The 21,097-nt window shown below is 43.0% G+C and overlaps 1 protein-coding gene across 3 annotated transcripts in view; it reads right to left on the bottom strand.

Annotated features, from left to right (window-relative positions):
- The window catches only part of ptpn4a (protein tyrosine phosphatase non-receptor type 4a), a 254,054-nt gene that overhangs the window by 66,388 nt on the left and 166,569 nt on the right, over positions 1–21,097 (bottom strand). The window lies entirely within an intron of this gene.

Here is a 21,097-nt window from a genome sequence, read left to right as displayed (position 1 = left end):
ACGAAAAGTTACACGTCTGGAGCCCCAAACATTCTGAAACATTAGGGTTTGCAAGTTCAAATGTAACACGGCAACGCCTTTGCAAAATGTTTGAAATGGAACGCAATCATCACATCAGTGCATTAGGCAGAAGGCATACAGATACGTGGACACATACTGTATGTACAGTGCGTATACAGGCAAATGTCATACAAACGTAAGCCTGGTCTGCAACAAGCAGCTGGGTGCTGCTTTATGTACATTTAAATAAAAGATGCGCACCACTTTAAAATCAGTTATGAGCATTAAGGTCCCACCCACCCTCATATTGGTTTTCTGCGTTTCCTGTTTAAAACAGAAATTTCTCAGAAGTGCTGACCACATTGCATCATTCAGCCTTGTCTTTCTATGACCATTTCGATTCTTTTCATTTAAAAACATTTCCCATGTGCCACCAGCACACTTTTCTTAGTAATTATTTAAATGTAAATAAGATTCCAAGACAGCTGCTTGTCTTAATCTCTTCACACCGATTATTAATTCTTCACTTCGATAAGCAGACTGCGGCCAGCAGTTAATAGATCCACGCTTAAAAGTGAAAGGATGTATCATTTTCGGTAAGAAATGCCATATAAACTTTCATTATTATGTATGAATGTGGACATACAGTGGATTCAGAAAGTATTCAAACCCTTTCATTTTCTGCCCACTTTATGTCTTAAAGAACAAATGTGCCATTTTTGCCCCTAAACCTACACCCTGTAATGATAATGCAGCTGTATTGTATGTAAATTCATTACTTTTGAATACGTTGCTATTACTGTCTTTTTCCCAATCAACATACATCCATCCATCCATTATCCAACCCACTATATCCTAAGTACTGTAGAGGGTGACGGGGTCTGCTGGAGCCAATCCCAGCCAACACAGGGCGCAAGGCAGGAAACAAAGCCCAGGCAGGGTGCCAACCCACTGCAGGACACACATACCCGCACTAGGGCCAATTTAGAATCGCCAATCCACCTAACCTGCATGTCTTTGGACTGTGGGAGGAAACCCACGCAGACACGGGGAGAACATGCAAACTCCACGCAGGTGGAAGCAAACCCAGGTCTCCTAACTGTGAGGCAGCAGCGCTAACCACTGCGCCACCATGCCGCTCTCCAATCAACATACAATACATCCATCCATCCATCCATTTTCCAACCCGCTGAATCCGAACACAGGGTCACAGGGGTCTGCTGAAGCCAATCCCAGCCAACACAGGGCACAAGGCAGGAAACAATCCCGGGCAGGGTGCCAACCCACTGCAGGACACACATACCCGCACTAGGGCCAATTTAGAATCGCCAATCCACCTAACCTGCATGTCTTTGGACTGTGGGAGGAAACCCACGCAGACACAGGGAGTACATGCAGGGAAGCGAACCTGGATCTCCTAATTGCAAGGCAGCAGCGCTAACCACTGCGCCACTGTGCCGCCATCCAATCAACATACAATACAATACAATGCATTCGTTGTATAGCCCAAAATCACAAAAGAAGTGCCGCAATGGGCTTTAACAGGCCCGGCCTTTTGACAGCCCCCCAGCCTTGACTCTCTAAGAAGACAAAGGAAAAACTCCCAAAAAAAAACCCTTGTAGGGAAAAAAAAAATGGAAGAGACCTTGGGAAAGGCAGTTCAAAGAGAGAGACGCCTTTCCAGGTAGGCAGGTGTCAAAAAAAACAAAAAGGGGTAATACAAGACATTACACAGAAGAGAACACAAGTCATCCTCAATCTTTATACATAATACGCTACCGTGGCTGTCTGTTTGTCCGTCCAGGATTTTAAAATCACCTGTAGCTCACAAACCGGTTGACCCTTTGACCTGAAGTTTGGTACACATGTGCTACGTGACGTCTACTATCCGCTTTCGGGGTGATGATTGACCTCCAAGGTTATTCCTCTTTTTATTTTATTGTATTGTAGAATCAACTCTCGGAAGAGGCCAGCAGGGAAGCCGTGTGACACATGTGTGCGGGCGCCGTTCTCATCCCTACCACCTTCGCCGTCACTTCCTCTACCTCTTCATATCTTAAATCATTCTTGAGGCTGATTGAAGACTTAAGTGCCAGCTTAAGCGAAAAATTAAGGAAAACGTACTAAATAATTGCAACACAAACATGGACTTAATCAGTTTTAACGTGAAAAGATGGCCAATGAAAGAAGAGAAGAAGAGGGCTGCTAGGGCGGAGAAAAGAAGATCTGCCCAGGAAGCAGCAAGCGCATCAACATCTGAGCAAACGGATGATAGACAGAGAAAGAGGAGGAAAACTAGGAATGGTCAAGTCAAGTGGAAACACTGCACGTTATCATTATAGCAGTGCGCTGTTACTGGTACAATATAATAGTGCAATAGAAATATTACAAGTATAGAGCAGAATTCAACAGCAGATGATCTCCCATAAGAGGATTTGGATTTATTCAGAGTTCTGGAGACCTCGGCCCTCAAGCTACCTCACCCTATTGGCCATTCCACAGCTGAGTCAGTGCCACTGTGCTTGTTTATCACCCCCCCAGGTTTGTTCAGGATCTCCCTTGATGAGCAGGATGGACTGCGCATCCCAGACAAATTGGGAAGACAGTATGTTGTAACCCTATTCCAGCCACGTGATTGGTTCGTTGTGGCGCTATTCTCATTATCATTGGCTTTTCATGTTGTCTGTCAAAACGTGGATGGAATGAGTTCTACCGACATTGTACTGACCATGTGTTATATTTCTACTGAGTAAAACACTTATTTCATTATAATTACCTTTATCGTTTAATCACCCAGCTCAACCTGGGAGTCCACATAAACAACAAACTGGACAGGTCTGACAACACAGTGGTGCTGTACAAGAAGGGCCAGAGCAGACTGGACTTACTGAGGAGACTCAGGTCTTTGGTTGTGTGCAGCAAGCTGCTGGAAATGTTCTACCAGTCCATAGCAGCCAGTGTGGTGTTCTACACCACGTTCTCCAGAGGAGGAACCCGAGTACAAAAGCAGCACAGAGCCTAAACAAACTTATGAGGAAAGCCTGTGCAATCACAGGGCAAACCCTGGACATGCTGGAAGCTGTTGTGTAAAAGAGGGTGGTGGCAAAAAATGAACATCAACATGGAAAATACCCTGCAGGAGGCGCTCTCCTGGAGCACATTCACCCACAGGTTTATTCCACCACTGTGTGCTAAGAAGCACCTCCCTCTGGGGGTCATTTGTGTCTACTGCTATCAGGTAATTCAATGCTTCTACCCGATGTAATCATTAAGTTTATGATTAAGTATTTGTTGACTTGATTGATTGATTGATTGGTTGGTTAATTGACTGGCTATCTTATTTGCTCTGTCAGTCTGTATCCTTGTTTTTACTTTCTCGTATACAAAGTACAGTGGAAGCTCGGGTCACGTACGTCTTGGACCGCATACAAATTGGGTTACAACCAAAAAGTTCTCCAAACTTTTGCATCTGTTCACGACCACACACTCGGGTGACGAACAAGCCAGTTTCGCTTCCAGTTCGTACGCACTGGTGATTTCCGCACGTGTTCAGTCTCTCCCTGTAGAGTACATTTTTCTCGGTCAGACGTGCATCACGCAGAGGGACTTTACCTCAAAACTGTAATCTTCTCTCCACCCAGTTCCTTCTCATTTCCTTCATGCCAGTACTCGACTCATGCAAGGTTAGTTTTCTTGGTTGTTTATTGTTATTTTTTGTATAAATTACAGATTTTTCAAATGTTCCTTTTTTCCCTGTGTTTAAAACTCATTAAAAAAAAAAAAACGTATTTACAGCGATCGGTTCGTAAGGCTATTAGCGTGAACTCTTGTAATGTTAGTTTTCTCTGTTCAAGATTTTCTCAGTGTTATTCAATGTTTTTACATTTAGTTTACTACTACGCTGTGCATTCTATGGTATAATTAACTATTTTTGTGCTTAAAAATCTTTAAAAAGAAAAAAATATTTACATTCAGCTCGTACGGTCTGGAACGGATTAATTGTATTTACATACAATCCTATGGGGGGAAATTGCTTTGGGTCACGACCAAATTGGGTTGCGACCAGAGTTTTGGAACGAATTACGGTTGTGACCCGAGGTTCCACTGTATAGGGAAAGTATTGTAATCATCCAAATATTCAATGTTGAGATTTTGATAAATCTCGACGTTTTAGACCTCCCTGACTTTCTTGTAAATAAAATATGGAAAAAACTATTGGAATCCTCCACAAATTCCATTTGGAGAGGTTGATGAATCTCGACGTTTTAACCACTACCCGAGTCTGAAAATAAAATTTTAGAATTATGTTTGTGTGTCTGTCTGTGTGCGTGCGTGTGCGTGTATAAACATGATAACTTGAGTCGCTTTCACTTTGGTCAACCAAATGTTGCATACAAGTATTCGGCACAAAACGTAGATTTCTATCAACTTATGGGCTGTTTTCGCTAACCAGATGTGGTACTTTACCTGGAAAATTTCCCCAAAAATATTAAAAATTTGATAATTTCACATCATATTATGGTAAAGCACCACATTCTAAGCATTTTTTGTCGCTTTGCATTTTTTCGAAAAACATCTGGTTTTCGAGATAATCACAATTTTCCATTTGACGTTCAAATGAATTTGTGAATTTCCCCTTGGGATTAATAAAGAATCTGTCTATCTATCTATCTATCTATCTATCTATCTATCTATCTATCTATCTATCTATCTATCTATCTAAATGGTAATACATACATATCTGAGAACGTTTTTCCTTTGCGTAAACGAACTTTTGTGTCCAAGTATTACATTACACACATTACTAAAGTCTCTTGCAACTTTTGACCCACTTCTGCTTATTGAAAGTTGTAATTTAACAGAATTGTTTGCCAAAATAAAATTATCATGGCACATTTTTTATTCATGCAGCTGCAGAGTTCGATTTATTCAACTTTATGTTTATAATAATTGTTCAATATATTATTAATTTTATTGGATCTGTTGTTGATGGTTCTTTAATGTACGTAATATAAAAATATAATCCTTGTCTTGCGGTTTACTCCTCAAATATATGTCCCCATATCTGAAAATACGAGAAAGTCGAGGGGAGAGCACTCCCGATTTTTTTCATGTTTCTGCAGATGTATGCATCTGAATTTTCCCCCGGAGTTAATAAAGTTTATCTAAATGTAATCTAAGACTCCGGCTCATTTAAAGTCATCTTTATATATAATCTTCATTTGGATCTTGATCTTTGTTTGTCAGCAAATGAATTAGAAGAAGAAGCACTAGATGGCAGTAGAGAGTCAGCTAAAACATAGGCATTGCATTAAGAATCTCCTCCAGGCTTATACTACTGAAGACTGTAATACTCCAGTCACACCTCAAAACACAGACATTCAAACTAAACAAATTGTTGTGCTTTAAATTAACTAATCTTTATATATAATCTTCATTTGGATCTTGATCTTTGTTTGTCCGCGAATTCATGTTCCCCTGAGACTGCCTTGGTTGTTACTTTTCTTTACAAACACTGTCAATACCACTCTTTGTTGTTTAGATCTGGCATCAACACCTGCTTCGTTGTCGAGACTGTGTTTTTTTCTCTTTCTATCAACCGTCGTTGGCAGCACTTCGTCCAAATCGAATGTTCACCCGCTTCTTGGAGTCGGTAGTCAGAGTATATAGGTCGGACACACTTCTGTGATTTTCCATCAGTCGGTGTTTGGAGTTCAAGAAAGAAGCATTGGTTCTTCCTTACTCTTTGGATTGCCACAAAATAACCTGTGAGATTGGAGAAAGGTCGAGAAGAGATCGTGAGAGGAAACGACAGCGTCGTAAAAACGAGACGGACTGTGAACAGAGAGAAGCAGAAATGCTCCTCCACCACCACATAATTACTATTCGGACAGTGATTCCGAGTAGGCCGTTCCTATCGAATCAATGTTCAAGGGTTTTGTTTTGTAATTTTGTTTCCCTTATAAAAATCATAATGCTGTGCGACGAAGGGCCCAGTTCATGACTGGATGCCGCGTTTAAACAGGGAGCCCTTCACAGACAACTTTAACATGCGCAACGTAGTTGGGTGCACATGGCTAGTCTTTATATATAATCTTCATTTGGATCTTGATCTTTGTTTGTCCGCAAATGAATTAGAAGAAGAAGCACTAGATGGCAGTAGAGAGACAGCTAAAACATAGGCATTGCATTAAGAATCTCCTCCAGGCTTATACTACTGAAGACTGTAGTACTCCAGTCACACCTCAAAACACAGACATTCAAACTAAACAAATTGTTGTGCTTAAATTCACTAATCTTTATATATAATCTTCATTTGGATCTTGATCTTTGTTTGTCTGCAACATAGTTGGGCGCACATGGCTATTATTAATATAATAATAGTAGCAAAGAGCAAACATAAAAAATGCCTAAATGATTACAGGCTAGTGAGGCTTAAAGTGTCCCATACTGTACACGGCGAGAAAGGCATCCATTGGCCCAAAGCTCTGACTGGTCTGTTTACGGCGCAGTCTTTGCTCCATACAGTATGGATGAGTGTGATTTGTGGATTACAACACGGCTTTTAATAAAGTCATCCCTCATTTTATTTATTTATTTATTTTTACTTTAGCTGTGACAAAATACTTCTGGGCTCCACTTCATTTTTAATTGGTAAGAAGGAATGTGGCTTAACTATACTACACTCTTTCCAAGCCGCCGTGTCCAACATGGCTGTTTTCTGCCGCCACCTTTAAGCGTTTTCCATTCTAGTGGCATAACTGCTTATTCATAGGATGTAAAGTGAAAAATGAATGCAGATAACACATATGGGACAGGGCTCATAAAATTTAATGATGACTTTCACCCTTTAGGGGTGCTGGTCCAGGCACAGAAAAAAGCTTTAAAAAATATGTTGATTTCATACTGAACATAAATGAAAAAGAATCTTGAATGAAGGGTGGTATGTGAAATTGGCCGATTACGAGAGTTAATGGTGAGGCGGCATGGAGCGTATCGTGTAAAATAATTGGCTATCTAAACTATCTGCTGCTTCCAAACGTGTAGCACATTTAGAACGGATAACAATTACTGATGACATCCACTACATGGCTTGCCCTTCTGCTTGAACTTCTAAACTGAAGAGGATCACATAATAAGTGTGGGTTAGTAAACATCAGCTGAATTACTGACAATATTTTAGAATGGTGTGCTTTGTGTGGTTATCACATGAATTTATATCTGCCCGGGATTGGTTCCTGCCTTGTGAAATGTGTTGGCTGGGATTGGCTCCAGCAGACCCCCGTGACCCTGTGTTCAGATTCAGCGGGTTGGAAATGGATGGATGGATGGATTTATATTGTTGCTGAAAAAACACATCACAATGTATTGTTTTTTCTGTGTGTTATCCATCTTACTAACCAAAGGTTGTAAACCGGATATGGGCGCAGGGCACATCGAGGCGCACTCGCACTGCAACGAGCCCGCCACAGAGAAAACAAAAACGAGATGATTCAGCGCATATGTGAATCACATTTTAGTATTACAGTACGCCATCCCCAGACGTCCAAACTACACGGCGTAAACCGGATATGGACGCAGGGCGCAGGGCTGAACTTGCTGTGCTCCACTCTGCCAGCAGTCGGTGTCAGCACAGGCAACGGAATCACGTCTCCACAAAACGAGACTGCTGTACTACAGATATGCGTATGTAATTAAATGACATTTCCCCAGACGCACCCACCCTCCATGATATGTCATCCATCCAGATATCAGACGGAACAGAAACTGATTGCCATTCTTGGATATCCAATTCGCTGGCGAATCGCGGGCTTACTAGTTTTAAAGAAATGCATGGAAAATTCCAACAACTCAATGCGGGTTTTGCACAAAAATTTTATTTGGATTTACTGACCTATCGGGATTCATCTGAGAGACTTAAAATTTCTTGGCAAAACTAGAGCTGGCTAATAAATGACTGACATAATAAAAGCACACGGAAAATGTCTGATACCGGCCCTTATCTTACTAGAGTCTGGCATTCACAGGCACACTTTAAAATGGCCGGACTACCTTAATCAGTTTTGTTCAGAAACCCTTCTTATTGACCCGCGTCCGATATCAGTGACTCATATTTAATACTTGCTGCTTAGTAAGTGGTGTAGGACATTTTCTGTTCAGGTTGTTATGTCCATTTCAAGAAAGAAAGAAAAAAAACAAAACTACACACAGGACTGTGATAATCAAACTTCTCGCTAACTGGATGAACAACGTGACCCACCATTTTTTTTTTCTTTGCTTCTAATTCAAAATTGATGGCCGAGTAGATAAGAAGTCATCTTGTTTAGATCCCTGAATGCCTAGTTAACACGGAGTCTCTGATGCAGGAACTGTATTTCTAACATCGATTTTATGGTCACTCATAATAATGTTCTGTTCTGTGTGTTGTATTGTATTGACCTCCCTTTTTTGACACCCACCTACCTGGAAAGGGGTCTCTTTTTGAACTGCCTTTCCGGAGGTTTCTTCCATTTTTTATTCTCTACAAGGGTTTTTTTGGGAGTTTTTCTTTGTCTTCTTAGAGAGTCAAGGATGGGGGGCTGTCAAAAGGCAGGGCCCGTTAAAGCCCTTTGTGGCACTTCTTGGGTGATTTTTGGGCTACACAAAAATAAATTGTATTATATTGTATTGTATTCTGTAGAGCACATCCTTAAACCTGCTTCGCAGATCCTTTAGGGATGTAAGTATCAACATTTGTAAAAGATGTCACCCCAGACTGGTACCCAACTTGGAAGAATTTTATTTCTACACTACACATTGATTCACTTGGCAGATGCTTTTAAAAAATAATGAATTAAACACCAGTCTTGGGGTCAAGTTTAGGAACAAAGACTACCGGACAATCTTATAAAACGGATCATCACAAGTGAGGAGCTCAGAACAAAATGGCAGCAAGTCTCAGTTCCTTGGTTACAAAAACGTAACAAGAGAGCAATTCACCAGACAGCACTCTTCAAACACTCCTTAGCCACACTGATGGGGTCAGAATTACACATGGAGGTGGGCAGCCCGTCTTATTTGCTATGACTGGACTGAGACTTGACGCTCTTCATTAGCAGACCAAACAAGAAGCAGCACAGGATCTCACGTGTGTCTCCATAAAGATGGGTGCAGACCCACTAACTACAAGCATTAAGGATTTGAACATAATACGTGTTGGTTCAGGGAGCCAGTGTGGCGACCTGTAAAGAGGAGTGACAAGTGCCCACCTGGGCAAGATGAATACAAGACGTGCCACTGCAATCTGAATCATCTGCCATGGCTTGGTAACACATGACGGCACCCCGGCCAGAACTGAGCTTCAGCAGTCCATACCCGGGGGCATCACAAGCTTCAGCACTTATTAGGGGATTAGCCATAAGATAAGGCCTGTGATGGATGGCATGTATTTGCTGGCATTCCTGTCGGGATGGGTTCCAATCTCTTGCGTGGCCGGGAAGCCATTGCACTGAGTTGGCATAAAGTAGGACAAGATGTTTCCTAAGCCAGAAGACTGATAAAGCATGCCAAATCGCAGGTGGGCACTCTGGCTTCCTGGCAGGGATGAAATGAAGAGTCTTACTCGGCTGGGAGACCCAATAGGATGGGAGGACAGTGGGAGAACAACCTAGCAGGGCTACTTACTCCCTCGACATGCTTGACTGGCTGCCTCCCTAGGCGATGCTACCTGCAAGGCATACTGGGAACTTGCATCCAAAAGAGCAGCCATGTCAGGTTCTGTGGGGGCCACCAGGTGGTGCTGCAGGGAAACATGATCCATATTTTCTGAACCTTTCCATTTGACCTGGAAGTGCTTCCAGTGGGCTATGCCCTGGCACTGGAAATACTCCCAGGTCTATGATAAAATGTGCGGCTCTGACTCATCCGTGCGAGTCGGAGTCAGGAGGAGGAAGGGTGGTATTATGAATCGGACATTGTGGTGTGCACTGTAAAAAGGTACTAGCTGAATAAAAAAAACATTTATTTTACAGTCAGGACAGTCTTGGTGTGGTCGTGTCTGGAGTCTGGTGGCTCCCCCTGGTGGTCACAGGCCATTTACCTCATCAGACAAGTTAACTGGAAAAGCTGGGTGAGGGAGGGTTGGGGTGGTCCTCCATCAAGTTTGATGACCTTTACCCTGTGGACTTTTTTGCACAACATCAAGGGTGTCGGTAAAGTCCTGCGAGGTTTTTGTGCTGTCGGCGACTATAATCAGAAGGCTAAATGGAAGGAACGAGGGCTGAGTCCTCAAAGTTCAGGGGTTAGAGGAGTACACTCGTTAGTCGGGTAGGAGCAGGTGCTAAAAACTTGAGATTATAGCGGGCTAAGGCTCTTGAAGCCACATCCAGACCCCCAACTGATGTCAATAATCCAGATGTCCTGTAAAAAGCCAAATTGCCCCCTGAGGACAAATAAAGTTATATCTATCTATCAATAATGTTAATATGTTTTACAGCATCTCTCGTAGGTGTAAGAAATGAGCACCAAACAGCCAACATTATGGGGTTGCAGCAGAATGAGGCCCAGCGATTTCTAAAGTAAAAGTAGTTTGTTTCTTGTTTGGTATTTGCTTTCTTTGTTATCTCTCTGTTGTGAGTGTGCAAGCCGGGTCAAAGCTGAGTGCGTTCCTGGGTTCCCTAAAACAAAATGAACAAATCACTGTTTAAAAAAAAACATGAGAATCAGAGCATCTTCACGACCGCTACGGAACTGCCTTCCGCCCTATAAATCTGGAGGGTCCCCCACTGATCCTGCTGGTTCAATTCACATGCGCTCTGGAACTGGGGACTGGTTGTGCTGTGTAAATTATTTATCCCTTGTGACTTCTCTGGATTTTTTTTCCACCTTCTGATTTGTTCTTAAATCCTTACACTGGCTCCCGGTTAAGTTTAGGGCAGATTTCAAAATCCTCCTTTAAACATATAAAGCATTAAATGGCCGAGGTCCAGCTTACTTGTCTGAACTTATCATGACTTACAAAAACCGGAGCGCACATTAAGATCTCAAGATGCCGGTCTGCTTATGATTCCAAGAATTAATAAAATAACAATGGGAGGTCGAGCTTTTAGTTACAGGACTCCCTAAAGTGTGGAGTGGTCTGCCTGCTCCTATAAGAGATGTCCCTTCAGTCTCAGCTTTTAAATCCCAGCTGAAGACTCACTACTTCAGTTTAGCACACCCTGACTAGAGCTGCTGATTAACTGTACAGACTGCATCTCTGTTGTTAGTCAGTAGCACTAAAACATAAGTGACATGATAGTTAGAATTTGTTACTAACCCTCACCTATTCTGTTTCTCTTATTGGTACTCAAATGTGGCACTTGGTGCCACGGCCCACCTGTCAAGTTGTTTTGCCTGCCTAAGTCATTCCTGATGGAGGATTGCAGGAATCGTGGGAAAGAGGGGTCCTTTCATCGCATTAGCGCTATTTCAGCCGTGGAATGGCCAAATTGGGGAAGACAGCTTGATGAATGAGGTCTCCAGGACTCTAAACAAATCCAAATCATATTATGGGATATCATCTACTGTTAAATTCTACTCAGTACTTCTAAAATTTTTTATTTTTATACTGTATTGTGGATTTGTTCTGTTCTGTGTATTGTATTGTATTGACCCCCTTCTTTTTGACACCCACTGCACGCCCAACCTACCTGGACAGGGGTCTCTCTTTGAACTGCCTTTCCCAGGTTTCTTCCATTTTTCCCCTACGAGGGTTTTTCCTTGTCTTCTTAGAGAGTCGAGGCTGGGGGGCTGTCAAGCGGCAGGGCCTGTTAAAGCCCATTGCGGCACTTCTTGTGTGATTTTGGGCTATACAAAAATAAACTGTATTGTATTTTATTGTATTTGTTTTTTTGACTTGCTGTTTGGAATCTGTTCAGTTTGGACTGGCCTGTGCTTGAGGCAAGTCCTCTTTGCCTTGGTGCTCCATGGAGTTTCATGGTGACTATAATACAAATTGTGAAGAATAAATCTTTTATTCTATAAATATTCAGTGGTTGGTCTTATCACCAGCTGGGGTTTGAAGGTTATATCCCCCTCTAGTGGGCATTTTTGGAATGTACTGAAATTTATGTGCTTTGAGACTCCAAGTTCATGTCCGCTCTTCCCATCTCTCAACGACCGATTTAACTGGATATTCAGTGACTTGGAGATTTTCTTGTCTCCTGCCCCTGACTTGTGCTTTTTATGAGGTTGTTTGGAGTGCTTTGTGTCTTCTTTGTCTAAGTTAGGCCACCATGCCAACTCACTATATGGTGGACCTTCCGGAAACAATCAATTGAAACCCCCGACGGGTGGTCCCCCTTGAACTAATCATGTGACTGCTAAAGCCAATGGGTCACACCAGTGATGATTTAGACGTGCCATTTATAATACTTATGCAATCAGTTATTTGTATATTATATTTGTCATGTATTTAAGCCACATTCCACATCAGTCTGTTTTCACTTTGACATTGTGATATATGGCCGGCCTTTCATCCCGGCCAATACCCCAAGCCACCAGGTGGAGCCCTCTCTGCAGCATGGAGGTGCCCCGAAAGCCAGCAGGGAATTATGGACACTGGAGTTTTCCTTTACAGCCCTGCTGGATACCACGGGGGCCGCTAGAAGGCGCTGCAGGGAGGAGCAGCGACTATTTGCCTTGCACCCCGGAAGTACGTCCGAGTCACATGGACAAGAAAAATGACATACTTCCGGGGTGAAGAAAAAGGATTTTTATCTGACCCGGAAGTGTTCCATGTCACGTGGACAGAGAGGGCAAAACACTTCTGGGTCAAGGACTATAAAAGGACTATGGGAAATCCCAGACGGCAAGCTGAGCTGGGTGGAAGGGTGGCAAAGCGTCAGGGAGTGGAGGATTGATTATTGTTATTATTTATGAGTACAGTGGAGTGTAACTGCTTTGTGCACATTATTACTTTAATAAAGTCAATTACTGGACTTTTATCTGGTGTCTGACTGTGGTCTGAGGGTTCAAGGCGTCACGGGGACCCTTAATCTGTCACAACATTAAAGAGTCTTTTTATGTTAATCAGTGACAAAACAAGCCAAATGAAATCTGCTGTGATCCAATCCTGTATTAACAATAAAATATGAAAACCTCTAAGGGGGTGAATGTTTTTATAGGTACTGTTAGTCAACTACATAAATCAAAACTTCTTTTGGAAGAATTACTGGGAAGTTAAAATATGCCAGAACATAAGAAATTTGACAAATGAGAGGAGGCCATTCAGTCTATCATCTCCATTTGATTAGCTACTTGTTACGCTCTACCAATATACCCATCCAGATGATTCTTAAAGGTTGTCAAGGTTTCTACTTCAACTCCATGTCTCAGTGGTCTCACGTCTCTTTGTGTAAAGAAGTTCATCCCGGCTTCAGTCTTAAATGCACTTCTCCTTAATGTCCACCGATGTCCTGGAGTATGAGATTCACCCCTATAGTTTATACTTCACGCTCAGAACGTGTACGCATCATGGCTGGCACGCATTCCCAGCGTTCATTTGATGCGTCCTCTGTTCACGTCCTCAGAAACAAACGGGATGTGTGCGCGAGTTGCAGTGCCAGCAAAAAGTCGGGGGCACAGTGTGACCAAGTCGGGACATGACGTCAGAGTCTCTGTTTACTGTCTACATGTGACAGAAAGCCGCTTTGTGGATCCTACAGGATCGAGGTGCCTGCTACGATGTTTGATGAATGGTTCGATGGTGAAGCAAAATGCAGACATACAAATGCATTCGTGGTGTTTATATTCAAGTGTCGCATATTCCCCATCGTGATGACACGATACATTGTAAAAGTCTCACATACCATCTTCTGTGCCATCTTTTATTTTTTTGCAACTTCACAACAGCATCAGGATGTACATCAGCGTATTTCAAAAGAAAAAGGTCTTTTTTTTTTATTAATATAAACTTCGGCTTAAATCTCAAAATGTCCACTTTAATTCCGTAGTTTATCTTATTATTGAAGTACAATGTCATAAATGCCATCTTAAAACCGACCCAGTTGTTAATCAATACCTGCTTCTGGAGCTTCCTCCTGACCTGACAGCAGCAATCGCCATGCAGAACACGTTACATTTATGACACTCCAATTATCTGCACATTTAGAATCCTTAGATTTATACTTGAGATCACTTTCATGATGAAATGCATTAAAGTATGTATTTTACAGATAAGTCGTTAATTTCATTTAAATAATGAATACTGATAATAATTACACATTTGGGTGGTGACACGGTGACGTAGCGGTAGCACTGCTGCCTCGCATTTGGGAGTCCCGTCGCTGGTGTTCCCTGCCTGGAGTTTGCATGTTTTCCTGGTGGGTTTCCACAGTGGGCAGCGGTTTCCTTCCAAAGACATGAAGGTTTGGGGATTTGGTGATGCTAAAGTGACACTAGTGTGTATGTGAGTGCTTGTGTTCACCTTGCGATGAGCTGATGCCCTGTCCAGGCATTGTTTCTGCCTTGTGCCCAATGCTAGCTGGAATGGGCACATCCCTGGATTGACAGATATAGTCATATGAAAAAGTTTGGGACCCCCTCTCAGCCTGCATAAGAATTTACTCTCCTTTCAACAAAAAAGACAACAGTGGCTTGTCTTTCATCTCCTAGGAACATCTGAGTACTGCGGTGTTTTCTGAACAAAGATTTTTAGTGACGCAGTATTTAGTTGTGTGAAATTAAATCAAATGTGAAAACCTGGCTGTGCACAAATGTGGGTCCCCTTGTCATTGTGCTGATTTGAATGCCTGTCACTGCTCAATGCTGATTGGTTGATGAGCTCGTTAAGCCTTGAACTTCATAGACAGGTGTGTCCACTCATGAGATATAAAGGGATTTAAGGTGGTCAATTACAAGTTGGGCTTCCTTCCCTTTGACTCTCCTCTGAAGAGTGACAGCATGGGATCCTCAAAGCAACTCTCCAAAGATCTGAAAACAAAGATGGTTGAGTCTCCTGGTTTAGGGGAAGGCTACAAAAAGCCATCTCAGAGGTTTAAACTGTCAGTTTCTGTAACTGTAAGGAATGGAATCAGGAAATGGAAGGCCACAGGCACAGTTGCTGTTAAACCAGCAGGTCTGGCAGGCCAAAAAAAATACAGGAGCAGCATATGAGCAGGATTGTGAGAATGGTGACAGACAACCCACAGATCACCTCCAAAGACCTGCAAGAACATCTCACTGCAGATGGTGTATCTGTACATCGTTCTACAATTCAGCGCACTTTTCACAAAGAACATCTGTATGGCAGGGTGATGAGAAAGAAGCCCTTTCTGCACTCACGCCACAAACAGAGTCGCTTGTTTTATGCCAATGCTCATTTAGACAAGTCAGATTCAGTTTGGAACAAAGTGCTTTGGACTGATGAGACACAAATTGAGTTATCTGGTCATAACAAAAAGTGCTTTGCATGGCGGAAGAAGAACACCGCATTCCAAATTTGGTGGAGGTGCCATCATGCCGTGGAGGTGTGTGGCTAGTTCAGAGACTGGGGCCCTTGTTAAATTTCCCATTTGTGAATTTCCCATTGGGATTAATAAAGTATCTATCTATCTATCTATCTATCTATCTATCTATCTATCTATCTATCTATCTATCAAAAGTCAAGGATCAGATGAATTCAACCCAATATCAACAAATTCTTCAGGATAATGTTCAACCATCAGTCACAAAGTTGAAGTTACGCAGGGGTTGGATATTCCAACAAGACAATGACCCAAAACACAGCTGGAAATCTACAAAGGCATTCATGCAGAGGGAGAAGTACAATGTTCTGGAATGGCCGTCACAGTCCCGACTTGAATGTCATCGAAAATCTATGGGATGATTTGAAGCAGGCTGTCCATCAAATTGAACTGAACTGGAGAGATTTTGTAAGAAGAATGGTGAACAAGACCTCCATCCAGAATCAGACACTCATCAGAGGCTATAGGAGGACAGCGTCTAGAGGACAAAAGGAGGCTCAACTAAGTATTGATGTCATATCTCTGTTGGGGTGCCCACATTTATGCACCTGTCTAATTTTGTTATGATGCATATTGCATATTTTCTGTTAATCCAATAAACTTAATGTCACTGCTGAAATCCTACTGTCTCAATAAGGCATGTCAGATATTAAAAGGAAGTTGCTACTTTGAAAGCTCAGCCAATGAGAAACAAAAATCCAAAGAATTAAGAGGGGTTCCCAAACTTTTTCATATGACTGTAATCATTCCTTCTCAGAGATATTGTGGCAAGGAGTCCTGGGAATTTAATGGATGTTTCAGGTGATTCACAACACAGCAAAGCCGAAACGTTTTCTCACCGTGGTATCATCTCACACTGCCACCTGGTGGAATCTTCCAGATTTACATAAAGTATGTGTGCAAGTACAACGCTTGCGTGGCAGTAGCGTCCACTGGAGCACGAGTTGCGTGAAGTATAAACCCAGCTTTAGGCCAAAAGAACATTGCTGGACAGCCAGTCACAGGTTTGCTGGTTTCCTTTATGTTCGGCCTAGGCTGCTCATGGAATACTGTCAATATTCCGAAGAGTGTTCTCAATGCTGTCTTCTGACATTAGGGAATATTACACATTTGTTGCTACATTTAATTTCAAAGTCTGGGAGAACAGAATTCTTAAACATAGCAATAAGCAATTCAAAAATGTGCAATGTATAATCGTGCTCATTTCAGCAAGTGCTGTTTGCCAAGTGGAATTAAATGCCAAATGTTACACAGTGCGTGTGCAGTTTGAAAGTCTCCATAACCCAACGCCCGTTTTCCTAGTTTCTCCATTTCCATTTGCTGTATGCTGTAGGAAGCTCTGCCTTTCCCTCCATGTACCAAGTGTTGGAAATGTCCACGGATGCTCGATATTATAAGAACACCAAGCAGGTACCATGATGTGCATCAGTAAACCTGACGTTGTACGTTCTCATCTTATACTTCTTCTTTAAAATGATCTTAGCGGCTAAGGAATTTGAGCAAACCTATAAAAAGATATCCCATATTTATCAAATCCGGACCACCCAATCCATGCCAATAATGCTCTTTTAAAACTGAGTAGGCAGTGCCCATATTTTTTTAAGCCACGTAATGGTTCATTTGTCAGCATACAGCATTAACATCTGATATTAGTTTAGCAGCTCACTGTAGGGCTTCAATGCAACCGCAATGTATATACACATAAATAAACATTTGTTGTTGACAGTACTCAGCTTGGGGTGCCATCTGTTCTCTCCAAGCACTGAAACACTAGGCCCATCCATAGATAGATGTGCAGCCCTGCAGACAATGCAAGCGAAGAAAAATCCAGTAACTGCAATGGCTGCACTCAATATCTGTAGGAATGAGGCGCTAACTGCTCAGATAACTGCGCACTCGGGCGTTGGACATGCAGCAAAATATAAAGGAATAATACGACATGCCGCCAAGTGGAGCCTCAAATAAAAGATTCCAGTGTCAATGTGTGTGACTGTGGCTTTATTTGTGCACAAGTACGTTCTGGTTTCCCATTTTTTTGTAAGGCCTCTTCTAGGAGAAGCTTGGATTCCTAACAGCAATGAACTGGGGAAACATCCATCCATCCATCCATTTTCCAACCCACTGAATCCGAACACAGGGTCACGGGGGTCTGCTGGAGCCAATCCCAGCCAACACAGGGCACAAGGCAGGAACCAATCCCGGGCAGGGTGCCAACCCACCGCAGGACACACACACGCACACCCACACTCCAAGCACACACTAGGGCCAATTTAGAATCACCAATCCACCTAACCTGCATGTCTTTGGACTGTGGGAGGAAACTCACGCAGACACGGGGAGAACATGCAAACTCCACGCAGGGAGGACCCGGGAAGCGAACCCAGGTACTGGAGAAACAGCAAAAGAAAATATATGGGCAAAGATACAAAAACTGAGTTGTTACCAGAGAAATCACGCATACTATGTCTATATTGTATATTACACTCTTGATTCACGGACCCCAATGTCTTACTTGTGTTTCTGAGTGGATGAGTAGTAATCTTCTCAAACTAAATAAGGAGAAAACAGAAATTTTAGTGATTGGCAATAAGGGATATAATGAGGTTATTAGAAATAAACTTGATGCCTTAGGATTAAAGGTCAAGACGGAGGTAAAGAATTTAGGGGTAACTATTGACTCTGATCTGAATTTTAAATCACATATTAATCAGATTACTAGGACAGCATTTTTACACTTAAGAAATACAATGGGAGTAGATTCATACCTGGTGGCATGGATCGTGGACTATCTTACAGACTGACCTCAGTATGTGCGTCTCGGGAACTGCAGGACTGACATTGTGGTCAGCACCACAGGAGCGCCGCAGGGGACTGTACTTTCTCCGGTCCTGTTCAGCCTATATACATCGGACTTCCAATACAACTCGGAGTCCTGCCACGTGCAAAAGTTCGCTGACGACACTGCTATCGTCGGCTGCATCAGGAGTGGGCAGGAGGAGGAGTATAGGAACCTAATCAATGACTTTGTTAAATGGTGCGACTCAAACCACCTACAACTGAACACCAGCAAAACCAAGGAGCTGGTGGTGGATTTTAGGAGGCCCAGACCTCTCATAGACCCCGTGATCATCAGAGGTGACTGTGTGCAGACGGTGCAGACCTATAAATACCTGGGAGTGCCGCTGGATGATAAATTAGACTGGACTGACAATACTGATGCTCTGTGCAAGAGAGGACAGAGCCGACTATACTTCACTAGAAGGCTGGCGTCCTTCAACATCTGCAATAAGATGCTGCAGATGTTCTATCAGACGGTTGTGGCAAGCGCCCGCTTCTACGCGGTGGTGCGCTGGGGAAGAAGAAGGACGCCTCACGCCTGGACAAAATGGTGAGGAAGGCAGGCTCTATTGTAGGCACGGAGTTGGACAGTTTGACATCTGTGGCAGAGCGACGGGCGCTGAGCAGACTCCTGCCAATCATGGAAAATCCACTGAACAGGATCATCTCCAGACAGAGGAGCAGCTTCAGTGACAGACTGAGGAGATCGGTCCTCCACCACACTATGTGACTCTTCAGTTTTACCCAGGAGGTAAACCTTAACACTACACAAGGTTATTGTCTGTTATACCTGCCTTGCACTCTTCACCTGGCATTTTTTTTTTTTGTTTAACTTGCATTGCGTTTTTATTACTCTTTAATTTAATATTGTTTTTTGTATCAGTACGCTGCTGCTGGAGTATGTATGTATGTATGTGTGTGTGTGTGTGTGTGTGTGTGTGTGTGTGTGTGTGTGTGTGTGTGTGTGTGTGTGTGTGTGTGTTTCTATCTATCTATCTCTATCTATCTATCTATCTATCTATCTATCTATCTATCTATCTATCTATCTATCGGCAGTCCCCGGCTTACATACGAGACAGGGACTGTAGGTTTGTTCTTAAGTTGAACTTGTATGTAAGTCGGAGCAGGTCCATTATTTTAATAAATGCTGTTGTTGACCGACTGTAACCAAGTGCTCTGCCAATGAATGATGGAGTTTCACCTCTCTCTGACCTTTTTACTATTCTGACTTTATTTTCCATGGTGATGGTTTTTCTCTTCTTCACTGTATAATCAGATTTGTGTTTCAGAGACATTCTTGAAGGGTGAAGACAAAAGGTTAAGATGAGCTCTTCTGCACAGCACTGTCCACGCTATCACAGCAGGATGGCACCCCTCATCAGCACATCTGGCGTACTGATTAGAGACAACTTCCTGCTATGTACGTAACAATACAAGCAGGCTTGCTATTGAGAATGAATGGGGGCAGCAAGGGGCGATTCACCACCCACCCACCACACCGTCACCTCCACTTGCATACAGTATGCAGCCTGCAGCGTCTGCCCATTGAGAATGAACAGGGTGTGGCCAAAGTCGAGTAGTGAATTGCCCACCACCGCCCCCATTCAACAGGCAGACACCCGAGACACACTACAATGCTGCCCCCCGCCACCCCATTCACCCACAATCGGGTCACCGCTTACAGCATCACCAGCTGCCCACCAAGAATGAACGGGGCAGCCATGTGTGGAGGGCAGGCAGTGAAACGCCCCCATCCTTCCCATCCAGCCTCCGTCCAGTAAGGGGCAGTAGCTGTGGCGATGTGGTGAGTGGGCAGCGAACCGCCCCATCAAGCCAATGTCCAGCAAATGAGCAGTAGCTGTGGGCCCGGTGATACTGAGAATAAATGGTATGTGGCCCCCACCGCCCCATTCATCAACCAGAGCCGCCTGAGGGACACTACACTGCACGAGCAGTGAAATCGCCCCCCTCCAGCCACTGCTTGCAGCGTCCCCAGGCTGAAGATGACAGAGCAGAAGTTACTAAAGCGCCTGCGTTGCGTCCCCCACACAGATGAAGGAGCAGCTGCGGCCCCATTCGTATGCAAGTCATATGTCAGATGTCCATAACTTGGGGACTACCTGTATAGCAAAAGTTAGATCTCTTATAACATTGCAAGATGCTGAGAAATTCGGTCACACTTTTGTTTTCAGTTGGCTGGATTACTGTAACGCACTCCTCTTAGGACCACCAAAAAAGACATCAATCAATTGCAACGAGTGCAGAATGCAGCTGCTAGAATTCCTAACTATGAAAAGAAAATCCGAGCACATCACACCAGTCTGAGCGTAACTACACTGGTTACCAGTGCCATTTAGAATTGACTTTAAAATCCTGCTGATGGTTTACAAAGCCTTCAATAATCTGCTCCACCTTATATTTCAGAATGTCTTACACCTTACACTCCCAATCGTAACCTTAGATCTTCAAATGAGTGTCTACTTAGAATTCCAAGAGCTAAACTTAATAGGAGTGGTAAGGCGGCCTTCTGCTGTTATGCACCTCTAATCTGGAATAGCTTGCCAGTAGGAATTCGCCAGGCTAATACAGTGGAGCACATTAAAACACTGCTGAAAACACATTCCTTTAACATGGCTTTCTCAGGGCTTCATCTTAATTAATCCTGATACTCTGTATATGCATTTCATTCTCATTCTCATTATCATTATCATTCCAGGTGGCTCCGTAATCCGTACTAACTACTTTCTCTTCTTTTCTTTTTCCATTTTTTTTGT

This window comes from Erpetoichthys calabaricus, chromosome 8, assembly GCF_900747795.2.
Source record: "Erpetoichthys calabaricus chromosome 8, fErpCal1.3, whole genome shotgun sequence".
Lineage (NCBI taxonomy): Eukaryota > Metazoa > Chordata > Cladistia > Polypteriformes > Polypteridae > Erpetoichthys > Erpetoichthys calabaricus.
Note: the sequence above shows the minus strand (reverse complement) of the source record. Positions and strands in the feature narration are given on the sequence as shown.